Here is a 19762-nt window from a genome sequence, read left to right on the forward strand (position 1 = left end):
CAGTTTTGAGGTTATCCTTATGGGTGACTTCAACATACATCCCGGCCGCATGGACTGAATTGCGGAAGACAAAGGGGGTCCACCCTTTTCGCTCTTCACGCATCTTGAGCACACTAAACATGGGTAAGTCTTGGAGAACTTTTTGGCCTCCTTTAATCTTTATGAATCAAGTTGCTGTCCAACAGGCCACAGATCCCTAACATTTAAAGGGAATGACACAGGTTCGGTCATAGACTATATTTTTGCATCATCTTTTATTTTATCTTTTATTTTAAGTTATAGGGTAGTAGACTCTATTTTTAGTGATCATAACCCCGTGGTAATGGAGGTCGCTCAGGGGGGGTTATTAGATTTTAAAGAATCTGATACGCGTTGTGTGACTGATTTGACAACCAAAGATCAGGGTTGAAGGTTGAAATGGTCTAAAGTGACACCGGTCACCTTCTTAAAAGAGGTACTAGCAAAGGTCGAAGAGGAGGTCGGTATTTGTCTAGATCTTCTTGCCCCTAATAGCAGTATAATTGAGGCTTTTAACTTAATATGCCAGCAAGTAAACAATGACCTAACGCTTAAAGCAAAACCAGGGGGGCAAAGAGGAAAACGGTGGTTTGACACCAATTGCTCCAAGGCTCACTCCGCCATTTTAAAGGGATTAAGGGAGACACCTAGAAATAAAACAAATATAGTCCAACTCAGGAAGGCTTATAAACAGGCAATTTATGCCCGGAAGAAGCAGATTAAAGAAAAAGCCTGGAATGACCTGCAACCAGATGAGGTTTTGCGGGGTAGTTCCAAATTCTGGGAGGTGATTAATCATCCCTATTTTTCAGGGGCGGAGAATCACGGCGCAGAATGTGTCATACCAGATGAGCATTGGCTATCCCATTTTGGCAACATTTATAGTCAGCCAACATCTAGCCACATGCAGGAGTGCCCTCCCCATCCTCCCTCGGAGCTAATTCAAGCATTTGAGGTTGAGGATGTGGAAAAAGCCATAAATGAGACACTCAAGGACAAGGCACGGGCCCTGATGGGGTCCCTGCGGACCTATACAAATCGGCACCCAAATTTTGGGCCAAGATCTTGACAAATGTGTTTAATTGCGCAAGAAAAAATAAGTTTCCTCAATCGTGGGCTAGGTCTATAATCATACCAATTTTTAAGAAGGGCCTAAGGGGCGACCCAGTTTGTTATAGACCTATTTCCCTAATAGACTCTGCCATTAAGATCTTGGGCAGAGTCATTTTGGGTAGGATAACAACCTGGTTAGAAGGCAGGGGAATTCTATTGAATGCCCAATACGGCTTTAGGCCAAAAAGGAGCACCTTGGATCAGTGCCTAAATTTGCATCTGATCATTAGTAAATATACTACAGTAAAAGAAGGGGCTCTGTATATGGCATTTATGGATCTCTCCTCAGCCTTTGACCTGGTTAACAGGCCAAGGCTGTGGGGAGTCCTTCTGGATATGGGAATGGAGCGATCATTGGTGGGTTTCTTGGCAGACCTTCATCAAGGATTAGAGGCCTCTGTCAGAGTCACTCAAGAAGGAAGAAGCACTGGACTCTTTAAATCTCAGAGAGGGGTGAGGCAAGGGTGCATCCTCGCCCCTCTCCTTTTTACTTTATACATTAATGCACTTGAACCAGCGCTCTCCACTATGGTAGTTGACGTCCCGCATGAAGGAGAGACCAATATTCCGGTCCTCCTGTACGCGGACGACGCTGTGCTACTGGCTCGAACAGGCGTGGCCCTTAATAAACTATTGGCCTCTTTTGGGGATTTCATGACCTCGTTAGATCTGAAAATAAATACACAAAAATCCCAGGTCATGATTGTGGGACTTAAGGGCAGGAAAAAGAAACCTATAACCTTCAGCTGCATAGGAAAAGAAGTACTTAGGGTCTCCTCCTTTACCTATTTGGGCGTGATCTTCGATGATAAAGGAACCTGGGGCGCCCAACACAAGTCTAAAACAAATGCAGTTATTAGATCCGCTGCTGCCCTTTTGAGCTTCGCTAAAAGAAAGGGGTCACGACCAATGGAGGCCATTCTCAAGGTGTATAAAGCCAAATGTTTGGCAATCGCCACTTATGGAGCCTCAATCTGGGGATATACAAATCCAGACAATATCCAGAAGGCGGAAAATAGATTTCTCAGATCACTACTTTCCGTACCCCAGTCTACTCCCACCTTTACCATTCATTCAGAGCTAGGCATTGGGTTTGTCACAGATCAAATAAAATCTGACCCTGTTATTTCCTGGCTAAAAACTTGGCTAAATGAGGAAACCTCCCTAAACCATCAGACCCTCAAAGATTGCTCGGCCATGGATGGAGCCCAAAAAATCCCATGGCTGGCCTATGTAAAATCTATGTTATCATACGTGGGTCGCATAGATCTTTTTTATTCCCCTGATAGCATTAAAAAAGAGGATGTCATGATGATAAAAACATCATTGATAAACTCTTTTATGGCAGAGCGGGAGGAAAGAGAGTTAAAAAAACCGACCGTTAGAAGAAATTATGCCCTCATCACTGTCCCAGGCCCAGAACCCTACCTGGTCTTTGTTAACAAACCATTCCACCGTTTCCTTTTAACTAAGCCTGGGCGTCCGAATCGGCTATGCCCACGTAGTAGGCGTAGTGTTGCCTCCTATGCATTTTGCGTAGACAGCGTAGCCGGCAACACTACGCCCACTCCGTGTGCGTAGCCGAGTCGGCCGCCACCCGCCTCCCTCCCGTCCTCCCCTACATACATTATTTAAGCAAAGTACCCTTAATAAAACAATTTTAATGCACTTGCCGTGTCCGGGGCTCGTCCGGGGCTCCCTCTTGGAATAGCGTCCCTTCCTAGATACCAATGCGCATGCGCGGCCGCCCGCGCATGCGCATTTCTCGGGCGAAATGCGCATGCGCGGCTGCCCGCGCATGCGCATTGGTATCCATGACGACGCGATTCCAAGAGGGAGCCCCTGACGAGCCCCGGACACGGTAAGTGCTTTAAAATTGCTTTATTAAGGGTATTTTGCTTAAATAATGTATGTAGAGGAGAGCGGGAGGGAGGTGCGTAGTGGGGCTACGCGGAGTGCGGGAGTGGGCGTAGCTTCTCGCCCACTCCGCGTAGCTCCGCAGAGCCCCACTACGCCCACTACGCCCAGGGTTACTTTTAACTAGATTTTGTTTAAGTTTGTTACACTTTTTGTTAGGCACCTACACCAGATGGGAAACTCCTGATAACGCAAGTCCCTGTGATTGTGATCACTTTTCATTTCAGGACACCCTACACTTCATTATGTTTTGCGATCATTATGCACAAATTAGGAAAAAATATATCCTACCGATTCTTCGAGAGGCCGGCTTCTTACAGGTCAAGCCTGCACTCTTATTTTTGCAACTTTTGCATGGTGCACGAATAACTTTCTATGTAGCGAACTTTCTAGTGGCAGGAGTTCGTATAAACAAAAAGCGTAACAAAGGTATACAAGGACAAATTTTCAATGAAATATTTTAGCAAACCTTGGTGTCTTTAATTTTTAAGATTAGTTGAAATAATTATTTCTACGGTAAATTTACATCGATGTAATACTTGTTTACATGTTTTATCTTAATTGAACCTATGAAATATGCTGATTTTATATATGATATATTTTGCACATATTTTATTACTCTAGTACTTTATTGTTTCTTTCATGATCTGTATCCTGTGTCTTTTTGTGATTTTTAAAAATCGAATAAAAGTGATTGACTGACTGACTGACTGAGTCCTTCACCATGAGCCTTCGAGATTTTACACCTATCGGTCCGCAGACCATTGCAAAGGACTTTGTGAAATTGACCCTTAGATCTAATCCTTGCATAAAAGCTTCAAAAGCATTCAAACAAGTTTGCATGCTATTGGCTGTTAGGGTCATTAACACCGTGTCATCTGCATAAGATAACATCGGTATCCGTTTACCATTTACCTGTGGGAAATCTGCACCACTTTTCAACAAAAAACCTTCAAGACCGTTAGGGTACACCAGGAACAAAAAAGGTGCCAAAATACACCCCTGGTGGACACCTTCGGTCGATGGAATGGGCTTTGTCTTCTCCCCACCTGGACCGAATCGAATCCTCACTGTTGTAGCCGCATGCAGTCTACGGAGAAGGGTAACCAACGGTTCTTCAAATCCCATGGACTCCATCATCCGCCACAGTTTGTCTCTACATACAGTGTCGAAGGCACTGGATAAGTCCATGAAGGCCAAGTGGATACAGCCACGCTTAGCCCTCATGTACTTACCCATAATTAGAGCCAAATTTAAGCACTGCTCAGTGTTCCTTTTCCCCTCCTAAACCAGTACTGGGAATCCACGATGGTACCTGTGACTCAGCCCAGGTTTCCAGGGGTGCCAATATCACCCTTCCCATCAACTTACAGGACGCATCTATTAGTGATATTGGTCTGTAACAATGGGGGTCACCTTTGTCCCCCTTTTTAAATATCGGTACTACTACCGCCTCTTGCCAGGAAGATGGGATACGCCCTACCACAACTGCTCTGAATAGATGTAATAAAAGTGGTGCCCAGACCTCAATATTATGTTTAAAAAGATCCAGGGGGACTGAATCCGGTCCTGGGGCCTTTAATGGGGTGCCTTTCCTTAAGGCAGCCTCTACCTCTAGGAGAGTCAGTGAAAGACTGAGCATAAGGGCTGAATCCAAATTAAAATCACTGGCCCCCTCATTTGCAGTTAGCAGGGTAGCCCCTTTTGGGTTAAAAAATGTCCCATAGTGTGCTTCCCAGGTATCCCCTGGTATATGCACCAACATGTTGTCCTTTTCCTTGCATCGTAGGAATGGGCGGTTTATTACCTCCCAAAAAAGCCGACTATCTTTAAGTTCTGAAGTTTTCCCTAGATCGTCCCATGCCTTTTTCTTTAAATCTATTTTTCTCTTAATAATAGCATCTCTGTACATTTTCCTCTATTTTCTAACCAGCTCCCTGTCCCTTGGTAATTGATGTAATGCCTTTGTTAATCTGGTTTGTGCTCTAGAACATTCTGCATCAAACCATTTGCAGTCATTTCCTTTTATGCCATCCACAATTTTTAAAAAGTGGCATGCCACATTGCCTAAAAGAGCCTCAAAATTCTTAATTATTACATCCGGCTCGTTAGTGGGAGTTAAGCAAGCATCTATCCTTGCTTTATTTGCTTTAAAAATCTCCATCTCTAATTGACTTGCGTCTATCTTATCCCACTTTAGGGTGACCCCCTGATTCCTGCTAACTTTAATTGGCTGTTCAGAGGACTGTACTCTCTTAAGAGCAGGGCTCAGGCTTAAAATTAAAGGATTATGGTCACTCATGAGGTTTGCTTCAATCTGAAAGTCATTGAAAAAATGAATATACCTTCTGGAAACCATAACAAAGTCAATGACACTCATCTGACCCCCTGTACCCTGAAAAGTGGGTATGGCCACAGTTCTGAAGAAGTTAGACATATCCAAGACACAGAGATCATTAATCATAATAATGTTATTTAAGGCGTCCCCTTGTTTTGAGTGCTTAAAATGCGCCAAAGTGTTATCACTTAAATCTACCACGCCACAGACTCAGGTGTCACTAAATTTGCACAAAGTACAGTTAAAATCTCCTACCCACATAATAAAAAGAGGAAATATGGTGTTAGTTACCTTTGAAATCTCATTCTGTAATTTTTCAATGACCGATGTGACATAGGTATCAAATATGTTGTAGTACCAGTTAATTAAAAGAAGGGGTACTGGAAATAAATCCCTAATCATGAGCATTTGGTACCACGGCGATTCCACCAATGTAACGGTTTTAATCATATTATATTTCACAGACATAGCAGTAATAAGACTGCCCTTAGTTCTTCCAGCATGTAAGGGTTCGGCATGTATATTAAAGGTTTGGTATTCCTCCAAGCCATAATCCCCTCTACTCCAAGTCTCCTGAAGACAGATTATGTCGAAAGATTCAACAAACTTTAACCATACCGGATCCTCCAGCCTCCGGGAAAGACCAGCTATATTCCATGAAATCAGGCGGAAAGGGAAGCCCTCGGCCAGACTATCAGCTTCCCCCAGGGTTGTTATTGGTTTCGACTGGATCACATCACTCTCGCTCAGGGATGCTGCTGATGACCTAGTGTCTGCAGCCAAGGAAAGGGTCTCTACCAGTCTCGGGATGACAAACCCACCCTGAGTTTCTGTGATATTAGAGTTGTCTGGGTCCGAGGATGCCTTTGCTGTTTGTTCGGCAGTGTCTCCCCCTCCCCTGACCGCTACTAGGGGAACAATCGGCGGATTAGGATGTGGATGTATATTACTGCCCATTTTAGCCCCAGTTCCAGCTACCTCGTTTCAGTCTGTCCTCATTGGGCTAACAACCCTATCCCTATCCCTATCCCTATCTTCCGTCCCACTATCAAGAGAACAGGTTTTTCGGAGTCAGTCCACCCCCTCCAATCCCATAAGTGGGTCAAATCTATTACTTAGCGGTAACCAGGCCAGACTATTGATGCCGATATGTCTACCCCTGCCAAAAATCTGTGGTGGTTGTGGCAAACAAGAGATCACATGGGGATAGAAATAATCTAAGCCCAAGGATTGAATGTCACCTAATCTAGCAAATCTTGGTTCCCTACGTATGTAGTCTACAACCCAAGTATCTCTCAGATTGACAATTATGCAATCTCCCTTGAGATCCTTAGCATTATGGCCCAGCCATGCCACTCTCCTGACACCTAGGATCTCTGAGTTTAATCCCGGGGGTAGCCTCCTGTTCTTGCTAAGCCAAAAAATAACTTTATTCTTTAGCTCTCTATCTGTTTCATGATATTCAGGATTAATTTCTGGTACCCCTGTTAGAATAATGGTCAAAGGCACAGATTCCGGGGGGAGATTTACACACAGGAGCCTCTTTCTTGGAATTTCTTTTCCCTGAGGTGCAATAGTCGAGGACTGTTTACCACCATATTTTAGATTTTGACCCTGTTTATGAGCATCCACCCTATCTACCTCAATAGGTTGAGTCTTACTACTTGCTACACCTTTTTCTCCAGTGGCTGGTTGGATATTCTGGGCCACCGGAGTTACATTTGTCACAGGGTGAGCAGCTTCAGGAGGCTTAACAGTTTCTGGGGGTATGATTGGGGTGGGTCTGACATCTTTTCTTTTTAAGCTCTTAGTTAAATCATCAAGTTTGGAAGTGTTCCCTTTTATCGTTAACTCTATCTGGTCTAGTTTATCTTTGATTAATTTCGTTAGATTGATCAGGGGTAATATTAGAGATCTTACTAGTACTTCCTTTTTACCAAGAAGATCCTCATCAGGAATCCGTGGTGGGACAGTGTTGGTTGATGTGTCGATTAGGATAGGAGACTGGGCTGCAGCCTGTGGAACATCCCTGGAACTTTGGGTTTTCGCGGGTCTTTTACCGCCACCCAACCTCTTACCACCCCCTTTCTTACTATTTCCCTGCTTCTGAGTTACAGTACATTTCATGTTAGAACCCCTTTGCATCTGATCGTGTTCTATCCAGGGAACAGGGGGTGGGGGGGTTGGTGTAGATGTTCTATGGCTCAAGTCACTGGAGGGTTGGGTGAGCACAGTAGAACCCAGCATAGAACCAATAATAGAACCCTCCATTCCCTCCTCCAAAGAACAGGGAATTGGGCTTGTATCTGTCAGATCAGCCGAGCGATTACGCTGAGCTGGTGTTATAGCAGATCCAATTGCACCCAAAGAAGATCGCTTACCCGTTAGAATGTCTATTGACAGTCGCTTTTCCGCAAAGGCTATTTCTTTCTCTAAGATACCAGTGGCCCATTTAAAAAATTGGTCCAATGTCCCCGTGACCATACCAGCATTAGTGTTCACAGTGACGATTCTACTTTTCCCTAATCGTAGAGCCATAACAGCAAATCAACAATTACCAATAAACACTGATAATATGTTCACACAATATATAAAATACAATGACACAGTGAAGACAGGAAGCAGAAAACCTAAAATCAAAAAGTATGGCCCAGCCCGGTCTCTAGCGTCCTAGGACAGCCTCAGACGGCCCGCCCTTGCCCGGGCTTTGCCCTGTGCTCGACCCGCGCGCGTTACGCGTGTCGCGGGTGAGACCAAGGCTTTATGGGAGATAAGGGGGCGGGAAGAGAACCCAGGTGCACTGGATGTTGCTGCGCACAGACTGCTGGTCCTCGCAGTCCCACTCCTCTGGTCAGTGGAAAAGGGCTCCTGGTATCGGCCTCAGATTGCCGCAAGTCTGGAAAGAGTAAGTGTCAGGGCAAGGCTCAAAGATCCGTTTCCCCCCACGTTCTGAATTCACTGGGCAAGAGTCTCTGCTACGAACCACGGCTGCGAGCAGCATCCCTGCCACTGGGGAAGTTAAATCAGTGCAAGCAAGATCTGCTTGGGTCCCAAAAGTCAGGGACCTGGTAAAAAAAAACTTGTGGACAAGAAATAATTTGGGCCAACCTACAGAACGCCTGTACCTATCCTGGCTGTCACAGCAACAAGAGCACTACTTGTTCCGCCTCTTGAAGGTTAAAAAGGCAAGAGATTAGTATCCATTGATCTGATCTGATGTGATCAAACCACACTATGTGGTCGATACTGAATTGTAGGCTGCGTGGGCTCCTGTAGCTGCCCAATCTCCTCTTGTTACCATACAGGTGGTTCAGAAAGAAAGACTAATACCATTTGAGGATTCTACTCTAGGGAGTAACAGAGTTGCCAACAATGGAATGGTACCCGCGCCTGTTAAAATTGAACAGCAACAAAGCAGAAATGAAACACAGATTTCAATTTGGCCTAATACAGACATTTATGTGAATATGCTTCAAAACGAGTCATCTGCAAGTTCAACAAAACCCTGTGGCGCGTTTTAAATTGGGAAATTAATTCCCCTTCAATACCTGGGGTCCCTGGGGGCCAACTAGCCCACCAGGTACCTCGAGAATGGGCCACTGTGCTGCGTTGCAGAGAGCTGGCCCAGGCTAGGCCCCTTTTTACACCTCTCCGCAACTCAGCTCTGTGGCGCTTACTGGAGGTACCTGGTGGGCTAGTTGGACCCCAGGGACCATCAGCGATGTCATTTGAGATGTAATCAGTGATGCCACTGACAATGTCATTAGTCATGTAATATGTGACGTCATCAGCAGTGCAATGCTGATGGCGCGAGTTATAGTTAGCTGAACTAACTATACCGGGGGAATTTCACTGGTTTTGTACGAGCAAAATATCCAATTAACTATAACGCCCCTGAAACCTATGTTTTTTCCGTGGAGTTGCCATGGGTTCGTGCTTCTCCCCCAGTTATTCATGTTTACATGTTGGCTGGTGGGAGGAGCACGTACTTGGTAAAACTCACAGCCAGTGGCTTCCACATCTAGCCCATTACTGGCGTTTCATAGATGATATATGTATCATTTAGGAAGAGTCGCAGGCTCAGGCTCAATGCTTTGTAGACGAGATTAACATCAATACTCGCAATTTGATATTTACTGCCACAATCACATCAAACTCAGCTGAGTTTTTAGATGTGCAGATTTACATAGAGCAGGGAAGGCTTCATACCAACCTACACAGGAAGTCAATGGCGGGCAATGCCATTCTCCACGCCCGCAGTGCTCATCCACCTCAGACCATAAACAGTATTCCCTTTGGCGAATTCATTCGCATTAAGAGAATTTGCAGTGATCCAATCACATCTAACCAGTGCCTAGCTGAATCAATTGACAGGTTTCTTGAGCGCGGTTACAAGTTAGAGCTTTTGAACCGTGCTCTCTCGAAAGCGTCTTTACTTTCGAGAGATAAACTATTGACCCCCAAAAACTTGACTACCTCGGATGTTAGCTCTATTGGTTCTGTCCGCCTCATTACCACTTATTGTTCACAAGAACGTAAATTGAGACGGATTATCAATTCAGAATGGCCTATTGTTTAGACTGATGTTATTTTAGGTCCCATCTTACCTAAATTACCTGCGATTACCTTCAGGAGGGCTCCTTCCATGAAGGATGTATTAGATAAAACCGAGCCTGAATTAACACCTAAACGTACTTGGCTGTCCAAAACAGGTTTTTTTAAATGCACGTCGTGTCGTGCATGTACATTCGCAAGAAACGGCACACACTATAAATCTGCATTTAACGACAAACCAATCGCCATCAATGAGTATCTTACATGCCGTAGCGATTTTGTAATTTATCAATTAACCTGTGCTTGCAATCTGTCATACATAGGCAGCACTAAGCTGCCGGCCAATCAGCGTATCTTACAGCATATACGTGCCATAGTTAACTCGGACAGAAACTATCCTGTGGCTCACCACTTTAAAGCTGTCCATGGTAACAAACTGAAAGATCTGCAGTACATGCTTTTGGGGTCGGTCCCTAACCCCGGACGGGAGGGGTGACCAAGAGAAACTTCTAAGACAAAAAGAAACCTATTTCATCTTATTACTTGATTCTAAGGCACCTAACGGATTGAATGCAATTGATGAACTCCATAACTTTCTGTAATTAGAGCTTTTGAGTTTTCATCATTGTTGTTTCTGTAACATCATATCCTGGTATAGGTTACTTCTGAAGAATGTAATGTCGACGAATCCACAGTTTTTGTAGTATATATACGTAAGATAAATTATTGGATTTTTCATAATTCTTGCTCCAGCTGTCTTTGTCCAAAATAATGTTTTTATATATCTTTTTTCACCCATTAGACACTAGCACTTTAGTTAATTTGGCATATATCATTTCATATTTAAAACTTTTTTTGCATTGTGTTGCAAGGGGAATATAGACACACTGTGGAGTGGTCATTAGAGAATGCATTTTCAACTTGTATTTGAATGTATTTTATTTTAGGCACACTATGTGCATATTTTATTCAATACCATATTTTGTATTGGATTTAGTTTCTATTCAAAACCTACATTTGTCAATTAATTTTGGACAAAGTTGCTTTTGGGACTCTCAATAATTATGCATTTATCATCATGTAATAGATTTTATCTGACCACATCACAATTTTATAATATGAGCACTATGCTCTCATTATTATCATGTGTTTTCCATGTTTACATTTCATGCCCTCCGCAATGAAAGAATTCACTATTTGCATCTATGCCATTATGTTGATTTGTGCCTTTCATCCCTTTTTTTATGGGTGATAGAGCTTTTTAACCACTATATATTGTAACACCTACTTTGGGCGCGTCAAGTGACCAAGCTCCGCCTGAGGAGCGAAACGCGTTGAGAAGAGAACTTGCTCTGCATTTGCTGAAATAAATTACCACTGCTAACACATTTGATGGTGTGATGGCGCTTTACTTTAAATTTTGATCTATGAGAGGAGAAGAGATCTGCGCCTGTTCGTTACCGCTTTGACAAGCGGCCAGGATTGCTACGATATATATATATATATATATATATATATATATATATATATATACATATATATATATATATATATATATATATATATATATATATATATATATATATATATATATATATATATATATATATAAAATATATATATATATATATATATATAATATATATTATATATATAATGATATATATATATATATGGAGTACTTTCAAAATTAAAAACACATGCCTAATATTCAATGACAGAGGCATTTATATTTTGACATAAGATTTCTGCATATGAGCCCTATTTACATGGAGAAATCCTTTAAATTGTTTCCTCACAATGATAATATTTTCACCTATTTGACAAATGTTTACCCGAAAAGAAAAGAATAATGTTTGATTCATTTAAACATAGAATAATCTGGGGATGTGGCTTGGGGCCCACGGAAGATCGCGGCATCCGGATAGACTTTTGGACCTTGGTGCAGGATGTGAGAACTCATACGTCTCTTCCCGTGGCTTCCCCGAGTCCAGAGTGAACACCCAGGGATGCAGTGAGACTTGGCATCATTTGTTACTATTACCTGACTTTTGCCTCACATACGAAGCTCCGTACTAATTGACGGCTCGACTTTTCTCAGTTAGCCAGCTGCGTTTTCACAAACAGCTGCTGTGTGCATATGTAGAATCCCTCATGGCTCAGTGAGCCCTGTCAAAAGGCAATACATTCTTCACTTTTTCAGCATGAAAGTGCAATGAGGGCTCTCCTGTATGCTTTGCTCCTGTTTTGGAGGATTTTATTATGGATTTAGCAGCTCACTTGTCTTCTAAGGATTTTTTCCTCATGCTTATGTTGTAAAATTACTTATTTCCTCATAATTTTTTCTTTTCCTCCATGGGCAGTCCCTGCACAATCCTCTCAACTGTAATATTCGAGTGTGTGTTTTTTGGGCTGAAGTGCTGGTTTTTCATGACATTTACTTCTTCACAGTTACTTTCCCATGTACTAGTAAATTTATGCTATGTATGAAAAATTCCTCACTTCCATCCTCTGCCCATCGGAAACTCCATGACGAGTTACCCTTGTCATTAGCATCCAAGTGGTTAAGAACTCAACAAAATTTTTGAAATGTTCAAATATGGAGTATTCCGGGGTTGCTCTACATAAAGGTAACACTTCATCTTGTTCCAACGGTACTCCCGTTTTATCCACTACTGGCAGGGCTACTACTAAACATCTGAAAAAAGACCCTCCTGCTCCTACAAAATCTCCCTCACCTGTTTCAATGGAGCTTTTGTTGGAAGAGATACGTGCCTCAAGACCATTTGTGAGTAGTTGGCTTGGTATATGCTGGTCACTAATTAAAGTGGGCACCTTTTACCAGTTCAAACAACCTTTATGGTGGTTTAAGAGGTCAAAGATAACCTTAGAAAGCTTTTCAAGTGGTAGCTGTGGAGAGCAGCCCTCAGGCTTAGTCTTGAAGGAATGTTAAGCAACTTGTTTGACCAGGATGCAACATTATAGTATTGGTTAAAATAAAGGAAAACCACACAGTTGTCATAAAAATATGTATTTATTGACATAACACTCTCTAGTGTGTCACAGTATCTGCTACACACAGATAAACACAAAGCACACAATACTGTAGCACAGAAACAATAGTAAATAGCATGAATACACAGTGGGCTCCAGGGGGAAACCAAACCATATATTAAATCACAGGGACCCAAAGGAACCACTTAAGGTGAATAAATAGGGACCCCACGGAGGACGGGCGCAGTGTGGGAACACCACCACGTGTGCCGTACAATTGTATGGGAGAGTTGCGGTTGACGTTTTGAAGTTTAATGACTCTTCCCAATAGACTTTGAAGAAACCCCATGGAAGTTAGGAGGTTGGAGAGCCACCCCACCCAAGGAAACCATAGTACCAGAGCTACCTACGCCAGCGAACCACCATCAATCTCTATAGAGTACTTCGAAGAAGAGCCACTGCTGGGAAGGAGAAAAGTGTCTGATGGAATCCAAAGGTGGATTCTTGTTGAAGAGTACCTGAAAGCAGAGGAGACAGTGTCAGTGTCACTCAGAAGTGACCAGGGGCTCGGTAGACAAATGCTCACCAATGTTTGGAGCTCCATGTGCTTTGAGGGGGTTCTTGACTCTGTAGTTAAAGGGGCCAGGAGATGTAAGGGATGACCAGGAGCTGGATGCAAATGGTCCCACAAAGGATGTCAAGTGCTGAGGGGTCAGTGTCTGGCAGGACCCCCAAAAAGCCTTGGCAGTGGCAACCCACAAAGAAGGTCAAGAAAGAATACGGTTTGGATCAGCAAGGTCCAGGAGACTCACCAAACACAGGGGAGTCAGGACAAGCCTGGAGCAACCAGCAGAGGCCAAGAAAAGCAGTGGTGACCATCAAGGTGATGCACAGCCTGGAGGCACAGGAGTCACGAAGGGACCTCGAGCAGTTTAACAAAGAAGCAGCCCATAGAGCACTCAGTGTGAGGAGGCTGGAGTCTTTGTAGGAAATGTTGAAGGAGGATGGGGTTTCTTGGAGCCCAGTGCACTTGTTTGAGAAACCCCAACAAGCATATTCACTTGCACATGAATGCTGTGCATAGGCGTATGAGAATTGCAAACTCCACAAGGGATTCTGGCCTCAAACTCGGTGACAGGGCAGCACGGGCCTCGAGGCACGTAGAATCTGACATCATGTGTTGCTGGAGCGTTTGGAGACCATAGGATCTCAGGAGCAGCAGAGCGGTCAATCACGATGTGCTGCCTGCGGTTGCAGAGGAGTGACTCTTTCACTCCAAGGGAGATATCTTCATTTGCCCTTGATGCTCCACAGGTCCTGCACAGAGCCTGTATGGTGCACGGGCACAGATGATGCTTTGGGCAGAGTGGGAGATGAAGGTAGGCTGAAACAAAGTCCAAAAAAGTCCACAGCGAAACCAATTTTACATTGCAGCATCTCACTGATAAGTGGTCCCAAATGGAGGAAAGGTAGAATACCACAGAGCAGAGAATCAAAAATTAGCTAGCATTCGCGCCAAGAATTTTCAATTCTATTAAGGACACGGAGGCGAGGATTATGCTTCTCTTTCTTATATTTGCCACTCACAGCAGCCAATGAAAAACGTTTTGTATGCAATAAAAACTACATTTCCCATGATGCTTGTACATACATCCCATCCTGTATAGCCCCATAAGAGCTGCTGCATCCTGTGTCTCCTCCTCTTTCTTTGCTCGAACATATACAGTCCACACCTTAATAAATCCAGTCCATTTTACGGAATATGAGTTTCAATAAACATCCATCAACATGAAGAACAAACATCAATAAATCCAGTCCTTTTCACGGGATATGAGTCTCAATAAACATTCTTGAACATGGCGAACCATCGTCAACTGGAAGGATCACGTCTTTCAGGCCAGAAGAACACCTGCTCCTTCTTCTTTACTCGAAGCTGAAAGGAATGAGACAGGAAACACCCGTAACTTCTGCTGATACAGAATATCAAGTACATGTGGGTGGGTAATTATTACCAATACTGTAATAAACCGGGTGGGATAATCCTCGCCTCCGTGTCCTTAATAGAATTGAAAATTCTTGGCGCGAATGCTAGCTAATTTTTGATTCTATTACAGGACCGGAGGTTTCGGATTATGCTAGTTTAACGCTTAGTAACACAACTACAGTCTTAAATCTCCCACCGGTACATAATACACTGTTTAAATAGAGTCTGAGAAACTCCATCAGAAAATTTAAAACCTGCACAACAATGGGAATTATCCAAACAAGAATGATAAGTATTGCACTTGTGCAAACTGCGTATTATCATTGGGTCTGACACCCATTCCGGCCAAAGGCCCACAACCATCGGCTGTAATAGCCTCGTACTCACATAGGAAATGATAATAATCATCAACAATCATATGAACATATAGCCGAAAAAAGCAGATGGTAATTCCGAGAATCATCGTTGTAAGCCATGAGGCATGTGAAAAACACCCATAAAGTGCAAAGTCGTGTGACAAGGCCCTGACCACACGCAGTTCAGACCTCGTCGACAGGGCAATTTCTTATAGTACATACTATACCTGTAAAACGCGGGCTTGCCTCGCCCTAGGAACCCCCGAAGGTGGAATGCTTCGTAACACAGCCTGACAACATTTAATGTCCCGTTTGGACACTTATGCCACCAAAGGAATCGAAAGAAACCCGACGCAAGTTCAGCAACCTGCCCTGAACCGAGAAGAGCTGCAGGAAAACGGCCAAATGGACGTTATAAGGAGAACGTTACTGAAGTCCCCGTACATTCTTTGGTAACTAATTCACCAGAAGAAATCAGTCCTCACAAGCCGCGAAAACGGCGCACATATTCACAAGCGACCTTCTATCACCGAAACGTCTGCAGGGAAAGAAAGGTTCCAGAAATACGAAAAAGAACGCGTTCGAGAACCAAGAAAGCATTGAGGATACCAGAAAACTGCAAGAAAGAGGCGGGAGAACGAGCCGTCCTCCGCCGACCCAGGGGCATTGGGATTCCAAAATGGAGTCCGCCCCGCACGAAAGATGCGACCAGTCGTCAGAAATATCAGGAACCAGATGGAACAAACCTTTACCGCCATGTAGGTTATGGAGGTATACCACAACAATTTAAATATGAAATTGTCGGCAAAAGGGCCTGAGTCCTGGAAGTAGTCCACTATGAAGATGACCTATATGTCCATATCCGCCGATCGTACTCGCAGTCGAGATATCGTGCAAGCTGAACAGTAAGCCTCCAGAGGCGTGTACGACAAAGAGCCCGAATAACTGGAGGGGTCGGAAAAACTAATTGAATGACGGTGCCCAACACACCACTACCGAGGCAACCACCCGAAGGGAAACTCTCGTACTAATTGGAAAGTCAACCTCGCATTGTAAAGTGGGGATAAAACCACTGAGACGCATAGGATTGAGATAAACTTGGAAACCTAAACTAAAGGCCCCAAATGCCTGAAGGTTATAACCGAGCAATCCCAACATCAATCCGCCGATGTCTGGAACTGTGAGGCCCAGGCCTGCTACGATAGATCAACCATACCTCTATGTATTCAATTAACCTGAGAGATAAAACAACACGGTACTTGGACGGTAATGGGAACCGAGGAGGGATAGCCTATCCCTCGCATCAACCATTAGTACCACCATCGGAGCAACTGCCCTCGTAGGGAAGGAGAGAACCAGACTCTCTCCTGAACGCTATATGTCAGAAACTGCGGAAACACGATGGAAAAGAACCGACCCACTAGTGTGAATGCGACCACAAGCAAAGAATGTCTACCCTTTATACACTCCACGATAATAAATCTGTCCCATAGGGGCCTCTGGTGCCCAACCTTACGATGGCTTTGCGCCTCTCGGGAGATCCGGCGCAAAGGCGTCATACCGACGCTTACCACCGAGCGTGACTGGCTACGACATCGATTTGCAGCCTGTCAGATCTGGGAATCCCTTTCTGAGACGACTAGGAAAAGAGGAAAAACGAATAAAGACAATAACTAACAACGTAAAAAATAAGTAAATAGACAAAAAACGAAGCATGCTGAATGATTAGTGGTAGCCGAACGAAATGGGCGTCCATCAAGCCCTGTCACCCTGAGTTAGGTAACGTCATACATGAGGCCCTGTTGACCACACAAGAACGGGAAGAACCTGGGTGTCAACATAATCAGTTCAGGAGGCTCTTGCGCTCCTATCAGTAGTTGTCATCCTCCAATATAGAAATATATATATACATACATATATTCCAACAACATCCTCAAGGGACATCTGTATACTATATATATGAAAGTGCAAGGCACAGTGCAATGGAGGAGTCGAGGGGGAGCCAACCCTGTGCACACTAAAACAGAGAAATGAATAATGCATCGGCTCCTCAGCAAAGCTGTAGTCATTATACCAGCCCAGAGGGCGTCGGGAGTCTTCGTAAAATACAAGGAGCGTGTGCGCACTCCGAGGGCCAGCCTATTGTTTAAAGCCTGGTGGCTACCAGGAATCTGTCCAGGTAAGCAGGAGGCACTGAGACCTCAAACAAAAGAAACAAGGGACGCCTGCGACGTGCGTAGGCCAATGTGCCCAAAGTAAGCCAAAAATTGTGCCCAAATGGGTTACGCACACCGGAGCGTTATGACTCCATAACCGCACTCGGCAACTAGGGAAAGCCTTTGGCGGAGAAGGCGCGAGACCGCGCAATGATCAGAACAACCCTAAGGAAGTGACAGAAACAGTGTTAAGTCAGCAATCATAATCATGGAAACACCAAATCTCTGAGCCAAAAACCTATACACAAATCACCATGACTCATTTCGTAGCGTTGAGACGCCAGCGCAGTATCGCAGCTCTTGAAGGAGCGTTCGATTCAGTGTGCGGCCAAGCCAGGCCTTGTCATGAAAAGAAAGCGCAGGCCCAACAGGCATGCCGCAGATATCTTTTGCGTGACAATGCTACTCCCGCGGGAGATCGCACTGTGGACTCTGGTGGGTGGAACCAATAGCGCTAGCACATGCACACAAACCATTACAGTACAACCACCAAAACCTTCATCCGATTAATACCAATCGTAATTGTGATTTAAAATAATTTCGTAATTGTGAAAAACACAACCTGAATACCTGGAATCGAACCCTGAACCTCCGGATAATAGTGAAAATGCAGTACAACCACCGAAAACATGCATCCAATTAATACCAATCTTAATTGTAATTCAAAAATAATTTTGTGATTGTGAAAAACACAACCTGAAGAACCTGGAATCGAACCCTGAACCTCCGGATAATAGTCAATATGCTTGCCCCTCGGCCACATAGACTCAGTGCAACCAAAAGGCACGGGAGTCTGAGAGGGTCTGTGGACCCTGTCAATGGGGAAAGGCTACCGAGTGCAGCGCGGGTGTGAGGTCAGCGGGACACAACTACGCCTGATTAGACCACCCGCGCTGAATGTACACCGCCGAAAAAAACCACCGTTAATAATAATACATGGCGGCGCTCGCACACTAAAGGTCTAAATGGCCATAATCGCAACGCGGCATTCAGAGGCAGCGGGGAGCGAAATGAAAGAAAACCGAACGGGCCGACGGTGAAAGCTCCAAACTCTGCTCAGGGCGGGAGCACATCGCCATTACGGCGCTCCCGGCGGGAACCCTCTCAATCACCAGCGGCACTCGAGAAAGTGAAAACGTGCCGGAGGGGTTCCCGGGTAACCACATACCATGCTTCAGCGGGAGTTCCCCCACGAAATCACACTGCTCCCAGCGGGAGCTTCCAAAGCCAACAATAGCCTAAAACAACGGCGCTAGCAAGCGCCACTCGATAAAGCAAGGCATTTTACAAGGAAAAAACATAAGGGCTCCTAGACAGCCAATACCCATACCAAACACCAGTATGCAATATAGCGCGATATAAGCGCAAACATAGCAATATAGCGCGATATAAGCGCAAACATAATATGCAACATAGCGCGATAGAAGCGCAAACATAATCGACACATCATCAAGATAAATCAACAATCAAGTACGATCATGTTCAGAGCACTTAACTGTCTGCGTGAGCAGCAAAGAAAGAGGAGGAGACACAGGATGCAGCAGCTCTTATGGGGCTATACAGGATGTGATGTATGTACAAGCATCATGGGAAATGTAGTTTTTATTGCATACAAAACGTTTTTCATTGGCTGCTGTGAGTGGCAAATATAAGAAAGAGAAGCATAATCCGAAGCCTCCGGTCCTGTAATAGAATTACGTCCTTGGATTCTGCTACCAATATAATTCAATCTCTTCAAACCCAGGTTTTTTTCTTTTCACCAGTAGGTTGAAAACTTGGAAATTAATAGCAGAAGGAATACTCTCTGCCTCTATGGGTTGCCAAAAGGATCGGAACGCTCTGATCCTATCATTTTTCTAAAGTCCTTCCTACCCAAACTTTTTAATTTACCTTATGATACCCATCTTAACATTCAGAGGGCCCATAGACAGGGACTTCAGCCGACATCTCCCCCCCATGCACGCAATCCAAGAGGAGTCATCATGTACTTTCTTGAATTCACTGACCTTCTCAAATTCTTGCTGCTGTCAAGTCATTAAAATGTATTTCTTAGTCAGGAAATCCCCTATTTTTCCCTCTGGCCTGCACTAAATCTAATCTGACATACGCAAAGAATTCCTCAACTTGAGACCTGATGCTCAGTTTCTCGGAGCTCATTTTAGCTTATTTCCCCTGTGCCAGTTTAAAGTCATGTACAAAAACAAGACTACTACATATGAGGATGCAGTTAAATTGAAGCGCTTTATCAATGCGTGCAAAATTGTAAACATGT

Source organism: Lissotriton helveticus, chromosome 12 (genome assembly GCF_964261635.1).
Source record: "Lissotriton helveticus chromosome 12, aLisHel1.1, whole genome shotgun sequence".
NCBI lineage: Eukaryota > Metazoa > Chordata > Amphibia > Caudata > Salamandridae > Lissotriton > Lissotriton helveticus.